Below are 7,882 nucleotides of genomic sequence, written 5' to 3'. Positions count from 1 at the left end.
GGGCTACTGGCCGTGCTGATCAGGAGTTTAATGTTTAAAGAACTAGTTTTTCAGTTCAAAGTTAACTAAGCTGTAAAGTTAACCTGAACAACAACTAAAGACGATGTGACTCACCGAGTAAAGCTGCAGACTGTCGAACTTCACGGACAAACGTGACGTAACTCCTCTGACTCACAGCTCGGTGGATGGGGGCGACAGAGACGAGGAGGCCGTGCACATCTTTGAACTTAAGATTTATTAAACAAAACTTAACAAGAACAAAGTTAAACAATCATGGTAACACCACCCAGTGTGCATGGATGAGCGAGAGCGATGTAGTGCAATGTAAGTCCAACCAAAAAATAACCAACCAGAAGAACGATGAGACACTGACCAGTCCAGCAGGCGGCAGAAGAGTCGGTCTGGACTTCCTGTTAAAGGGAGACGGCAGCGTGCAGCGTGCAGCGCGCAGAGGGCCGTGTACTGTGAAAGGTCAAAAACTGTTGCTGATTGTCAATCACAGTTGTCTGAATGTTTGTGGCTTCGTTTACACTATCAGGAGTTAAAGAGCATTTTCACACCGAGTAAGATCGAGTCTGAATCAGTCTGATCGCTCTGAGGTCGCTCATATCGTGTCTTTGAGCTACACTTCTGTTTTGCATGATGGCGAGCCCTCTGCTCAAGTCTTTGGAAGAGAAACGGATCGGAGTAGCGGTGTAGTTCAAGCGAGACCCGAGATGACGAAGAACAGATCAGTAATATACCTAAAATAATTCTCCGTCTACACGTCGCCTCTTAAATCGCCGACATCTACAACACTGCCTCGGTTAAAGGGTACATTAGTACGACCTCCTCCACCGTTGCTTTATCGTTTTTTGTGTGAATGGTTTGATTCTACTACTTTCTATTTGCTATATCAAAACAATACAAAACTCATGGAGGCTGTGCTGCTGTTTACAACATTTGACACAGACGTATCTATTTCCGTATCTAAAGGGAGTTAGCCTTAAGAAGAATGTATAAGTTTGCGTAGGAAACGCGTTAAAACAATAATTAATTTGTCCATCCGTTCATTTTTCATATAGTTTTTATGCGTAGACAAAAACTGTAATACATGTCGTCATAGATTTTATTTTCAAAGACTTCTTTATACTTGGTTTTTGTCTCATATATAATATATTTAATTAATTAAAAAATCGCAGATTGCCAGATTTCCAGAAGTTCAAAATTTTGTTAAAAAAATCAAAAATAATAATAATTATCCTCTGCTGCCTTAAAGGATCTTAGAAACTGATTTATCTGCTAATCTGTTGCACGAGTACGCAGCTCTTAATTTTCAGCGACTAGCGGATGTTACCGGTTTTGTGGACTAATGTTGAGCGATAAAGATCTGATCTGCTCTCTTGCGGATTTAGTTTTTGTGCTTCATATATGAAGTACACGAACGTTTCTGAGTGCTCTAACCTCAGTGCTGTGCTTTTAGTTGTGCGAGCTTTTGTGCCTTTTTGTGAGTTCAGACCGCATCTTTTACTGCACATCTGTTGAACTCCGATAATACGACGCAATGACTGTTTCTCTTTGATTCAGACCAAACCTGCCAGTGTGAAAACGCTCCGTAAAGACTTCAGTCTGCTTCAAACACACTTGCTGGTACGACAACTGAAGGCCGGGATATGCTAGAAAAGAAGTAGGTCATACGAAGTGCTAAGAGTTGTTCTGAGCAGGAGTGAAAAGCCCGCCATCATAAACTCCTCCTGGCTGCGTCTCGCAGTTTCCCTGAGCTCCGTCCAACAAATCTGTCTTTGTAGAGACAAAAACTGTCAAATGCAGCTGTTGGAAAAGGGAGTTTTTGGACGAGCCGACACTTTGTTTGAAGCAGACTGAGACCTCTATAAATAATCATAAATGCTGAATTATTATCTGGAGGCGGCTGCTGTGTCGTTAACTCGGCTGCAGTTTAGACTTTATCCCAGTTTGTCTGGAACAAGTCGAACGCTGAGTCATCTGAAGCCACGGTTTAATCTGAAACATCTGCTGCTTGATTTAGCACTTTGTCGACTTCTCCAGGAAAAAAAAAAAACTCCTGCTGATAAACTGGGAAATTATCCACTTTATGAGGAACTCGCAGCCACTTAATGACAGAGCAGCAGCCCTCCAGAGTCCTGAGCTGGACCTCACATCCGGATGAACAGTTTAGAAATGTGCAGACTAAGTTGTAGTAAAAAGATTTACTTCCTCACACTGAACAAAATCAAGTTTGTTGTGAGTTTAAATCCAAAGTTGTGCTTAGATTCCCTGCAGTCTGGAAATTACCTCCATCAGGAATGCGGGAAGATGCGGATTAAATCAAATCATGATGTATCTTACTTTAGCTTTAATTCAGATCATCATATTTTAACTGTGACTCTTAAGTGAAACTTACATTTCCTTCTGTTTTATCAAACAAGCATCCTGCTGATCATCAAGTCATTCATTTATAGCTACCAAACAGACAGAAGCACTGTGATGTTTCAAAACAACATAAACCAAGCGCTGTCACTTTGAATAAAATAAAAAAATATGAAACAACATTTAAAGTTTTTTTTTTCTATAAAAAGTTCTGGAGGTAAATGTTGAGACAATCAAACCCAGATGAGAGAAGTTTTGCTGAGAAATTTGACGTCAGTAAAGTTCCCTTATATGACAGTGTTGCTGCCACTATGATTAAAAAAACAAACTTTCAGCTCAGTTTTCAGTATCGGATGTTTCAGTCGTTACTGTTATGATCTTGTCATCACTACATACCAAATTATTCTGTTTCATTACCACAAAGCATTTTCTTTTTCCATCATGAAACTTTTTATGATGTTGTCATAAACGTGTCTTCCTTTAACGTGATAAACTGGCGCTTTAAAACAAGAAAAGTTTACTGATATATAACGAGTGATAAGTTATATGAAAGTTAAAAAGAATCATTTTGTATGTAGTGATAACGAAATGTCATTAAAGAAAAAGATCTTTCAAAAAGAGAAAATGTCCTCATTTTAAGAGAAAATGTATTTTCGTGTAAGTGGCAGCAACACACGACCGTACTCGCTGAGGCGTTGGGATATCTCGTGACATCGAAGGCAACTGAAAGCGTCAGCTGTGTCGCATTTCAGGCCCCGCCTCCTCCGGTGTTACCCGAATTAGAGCAGACGACTGGTATTTATCTGGTAGATGTCAGGATGTCACCGGACATCATCGAGGGCATATTGTGCGAGCGTCAACACTAACAGGCCGTTATTTAACCCGATAATAAATATAAGCTCCGACTCATAACAGTAGTGATGTGGAGATTTGACTTATTTTAAATTAAGCTGCTGATGTTATATTTGTTAAAGGAGAAGATAATTTAATACAGTTATTTATGCATTAGTGAAACATGTTTCTTATTCTTATTTTGGGGTGAATTTTTAGATAAATCACGGGATGATGAAAATAATCTTGCAGCCTTTTAACCCGACAGTCACTTTAAAGCCGAACCTTTATCGTCAGCTGCGAACTCAACTGCTGACGCTTGCACATTATACCAGTTTCATTCAGAGAATCGTTCGGGGACGACGGCCTAGCATCTTCCTATTTATTCATTCTTTGGTCCTCAGTATCCCACAATCCTTTGTGCTCTGGTCACTTATTTGACCTTTTAAGCCCCGCCCTTCCAGGTAGGCGGAGCCTGAGACGCGACAGAAGCTGCACTGGATCATTAACAATAAAAACGCTACAGTAAATTAGACCATAAGAACAAGTTGTTCATTACAACTTCAAAATTAAAGTCCAGTGGATCATTTTATTTTGAAGTATTTGTGCACATATTAAAATATATTGAAATTAAAATAAATAAATAAATAAATAAAAGTATCGTCAACGTCAGACTTGAATCGTCGCTTAGTGGTTTGTGCGAGGCAGTCTCCATGGCAACATTATCACGTGACCCGAGCTACATAAAGGTCATTAAAAGGTTATAAGGTTTCCATGGTAACAGAAGGCATAAGGAACACTGGTTGCCATGACAACATGGCTGACTGGGGCAGATCAATCCGGTCCCGGGAGGTCGAGAGAAACAGAAACCCGAAAGTCTGACCTGCGTTCATCTTCTGCTGCTCAGAGCTGAACACGAGCTCCAGGTTCTGGTTCTCCAGGCTAACTGATGTGTTCTGGATCTGTACTGGTCCAGGGTCTGTACTGGTCCTGGTCTGGTTTGGTCCAGGTTCATGTCAGTCTAAAAGCAGCTGGACGAAGGAGGACGGAAACAACCCCCTCTGGTCCGGTTCATCCTCTATGTAACCGTGCTGAAAAGACAAAAAACACATTTTTATTTACATTTAAATATCTACTGAACATTTAAAGAAACATGAACAAAGACTCCACACAACAATCTCACATTTGGAAACAGGTTTTGATTCAGTTTTAGTCTTTTTTCTTATTAACACATTTTAGTTACACTTTGTCGTGTCATTATTGTTCATTTTAGTCAGCAAACTAAAGACGTGTTTTTGTTCAGGGTTCATTCAGGTTCCTGCAGTTCTTTAAAGAGTGGAACACACGGAAGACAGTGAACATATTATATTACCATAGAAGTATTTATTTAGTTTACCAACAGAAGCGGGAAACATCTGGTATTTCTGACCAGTTTTCTGGGCGATTTTGAGTTTCTCAGTCTGCATGTGAGATTCCACTCTTTGAATTTCCATCATGACGAGTTTGATAAATTTACAAAAAATAGATGATGCCGCTCATTTTACAATGAAACGTCAGAAAAAAATGATCCATAAAATCAAACTTCCCCTGTCTGAGCAGTTTTAAGACTTTTGGAAAATTCATTTAAGTCAGTTTAATGCACATTAAGGCCTTAGTTTTAGATTAATGAATTTAATTGAATTTAAGACTTTGAGGATCCGCAGGAACCCTGTCACAAAATTTTTCCATGACTTTGAGACAAATTTTCAAGATCAGTTCTCCTTATTAGTTCTCTTCCATTACTATATAATATTTTTAAAATTCTGTATTATTTATTAAAAATGACTAACTCAGAACATCCACGTAACTGAGTATTTAAATATAACTGCGGGACTGTTGGTTATTTATGAGTAGGGAGGGATGGCGCAGAAAGAGGGAGGCACGTCAGACGATGTTTTTAAAAACTAGAGCGGGACTTTTGTTGTTATTTTGGCTTTTAACTGTAAATGAATGTGTTTTGTATTTATTTCACTGATGATTTTTAAAGAAACCAGCGGGCAAGCGAGGTTGGAATGCATGTTTATTTTTTTTTTTTTTTAATAAAGACCTTTTTTCATTTTAAAAATGTTGCAGATGCAGTTGCTGCATTTTTTCTTAACAATTCTTTGGTGGTTTTTAAAGAAAATGTGCCTCCCTAACCTGTGCTGGAAGGCACGCTTTAAAATTCCAAACTATTTATAATAACCACAAACCATAAAAACAGGAATCATCGTTCTCAAAAATGAAATTTCAAAACTTCATGACTTTTTCAAAACTTTCAGAGTGCAGGATGCTGATACTTACCCACCAATCACTGTCCTCCTGTCCCAGAACCACCAGCACCTGTCCCTCAGAGAAGCTCAGCTCATCGTGGTGGTCGGCCTGACAGTCGTACAACGCCTCCACCCGGCGGCTCGTCGCACCTCGAGGCTGAAGCAAATAAAAATGGATTTTAAAAATACATTCTGCTAATAGTTATAATGAATATTAGCAAGAATAAAAGAAGGGTTACGTTTCTGCAGAAATGCTCGCTGTTAAAGAAAATGTAAGAATTGTTATATTTAAATAGTCGTCTCTAAGGTGCTGTTTGTGGTTTCAATGCTGATTCTTGGGGAGGGGGTTGATTTCTAAGTGGCTGTTCGGGAGTTAAAGGTTTTTAAGGACCTCACCAGTGATTTTCGAGGAAGCGGCTGTGGGCGTCTGCCGTCGTGCTCAAAGCTCTGAGAGCGCTGACTGGCGGGGGAGCCGTTGGGCGGAGCTTTTTTGGCGGGGTGCAGGGAGAGGGAGGAGCTGTCGTCACTGTCTGCCCTCCGAAAACCTCAAAGAGAGAGAAAGAAAAATTAATAATGATAATAACAATGACAATAATTACAATAAAAAATAAATTTAAAAAATGTAGATATGTTAAGAAAATATGTATTCTATGAAGGAATTGATTTATTTTTTCTCTAAAATATATATGATGCAATACACAGTATATTTGCTTTCAAGGAAAAGGAGAATGAAAAATAAAAATATTATGGAAATACAAAACATATGCAGTATAAACAACTGGAAATGTAACTTGCACTTCTGATACAAACTGACTCAGAAACTAATTTATTTCACTCAGAAATAAATGAATTGATTGTTTGGTCTATAATATGCCAGAAAATATGTTCATTACATTTTTCTAAAGTCCATAGTGATGTCTTTAAATTTCTTTAGTCTGTTTATTCTTAATGTCCGGGCAAGAAAATCAGCAAAGTCTCACATCAGAGAAACCTGAACCATCAAATATTAAACTGATGGTTTATTAAAATACTTGGATATAAACTTTCTCTTGATAGACTAATCAACAATCGTTGCAGGTCTACAATTACGTAGATGAAAACAATGAGGTGCAACGGTGGCTGAGTGGATAAAGCAGGCACCGCATGTGCGTCCTTCCTGCAGCAGTTTTGGGTTCAAATCCCACGTGAGGCCTTTCGCTGCATGTTGTCCCCTCTCTCTCCCCTTTCATGCTTTTAATCTGTCCTATCTAGTAGAGTCTAAAACACTAAAAAATAATCTTTAAAAAAATTTTTAAAAAGAAGACCACAAGCAAAACCCAGTGTTATCACAAATGAAATGTAAAATTGTCTGTTTATTGGATTAAAAATTTGCAATCTGGGTTTGACCTCTAGCTCACCTGCTAGAGTGTCCGCCCTGAAAGCTGAGGCCTTTGTGGCGGCCCAGGATCGAGTCCGACCTGCGGCCATTTGCTACGTGTCATTCCCCCTCTCTCTCCCACATTTCCTGTCAATATACAGCTGTCCTATCAATGAAGAAAAATCCCCCAAAATAATCTTTATTAAAAAAATTTTAAAAAACTTTAGGGCCCCGGCTGTCCCTCCTCCACTGGTTAAAATCTCCAGTGAGCTACAATTCATCACAGTCACACATGAAAGAGTCATCAGAGTCCAGACTGATAAAACAGACGGGGATGTTTCTAGACAGGAAGTACCTCTTTCTGGTCGTTCAGTCAGCGAGCTGAGAGGAGACGCTGGACTGGAGAGACAGACAGAGAGACAGACAGAGAGACAGAGAGACAGACAGAGAAGGAGGCAGGATTACTACCTCAATCGGAACACGCCAACATGTAATTCAACCTCAGTCCCCCAGAGGTCAGCACAGTCTCTCAGTTCAGTTTTTTGCACAACCTTCCAGTTAAATTCAAATATTTAAATCTGCTGAATCATTTTAGACACATTTCACCAAATCTTGAAAAAACACAGCTCACCCGATATTTGAGCTGAGACTGAGGTGCTGGAGCTGAATCTTAAAGCTCGCACAGTAAACATGATTTTTGCATGGATTTTAGTGCGTGGACATGTTTTTTTCACTGTTGAGCAATATTTCGCCAGAATTCGGGCCGACGTATTTTTCATCTTTGAAATCTTTCAGCAAAGTTTGGCCAAAAAGTTTGTAAAGATGAACCCACAAATCGTTTATGTTAAGGTTAGAAGGTTTTACAGCGCAGTAATTTCTTTTTTTTAATTTAAAACTTATTCTGGAGAAATTTGATTGAAATATTGGGTTTCAACAGGGTAAAGGAACTATTTTAGAGCAGGATGGGTAACCCACAGAGCCGTATCACGTGATTTCTCCTTCATCAAGACAGAAAGTTTCCAAATATTTTCATTTT

General features: G+C 39.0%; 1 long non-coding RNA gene across 1 annotated transcript; it reads right to left on the bottom strand.

Annotated features, from left to right (window-relative positions):
* Positions 1 to 476: 476 nt before the first annotated feature.
* LOC121964329 lies at positions 477 to 7,320 on the bottom strand. The gene is made up of 4 exons (XR_006107341.1): positions 7,202 to 7,320; positions 5,886 to 6,034; positions 5,521 to 5,646; positions 477 to 4,289 (listed from the first exon to the last, which is right to left on the bottom strand). It is a non-coding gene; the product is annotated as an uncharacterized LOC121964329 (long non-coding RNA).
* Between the last annotated feature and the right edge of the window lie 562 nt (positions 7,321 to 7,882).

This window comes from Plectropomus leopardus, unplaced genomic scaffold (genome assembly GCF_008729295.1).
Source record: "Plectropomus leopardus isolate mb unplaced genomic scaffold, YSFRI_Pleo_2.0 unplaced_scaffold15253, whole genome shotgun sequence".
NCBI lineage: Eukaryota > Metazoa > Chordata > Actinopteri > Perciformes > Serranidae > Plectropomus > Plectropomus leopardus.
Note: the sequence above shows the minus strand (reverse complement) of the source record. Positions and strands in the feature narration are given on the sequence as shown.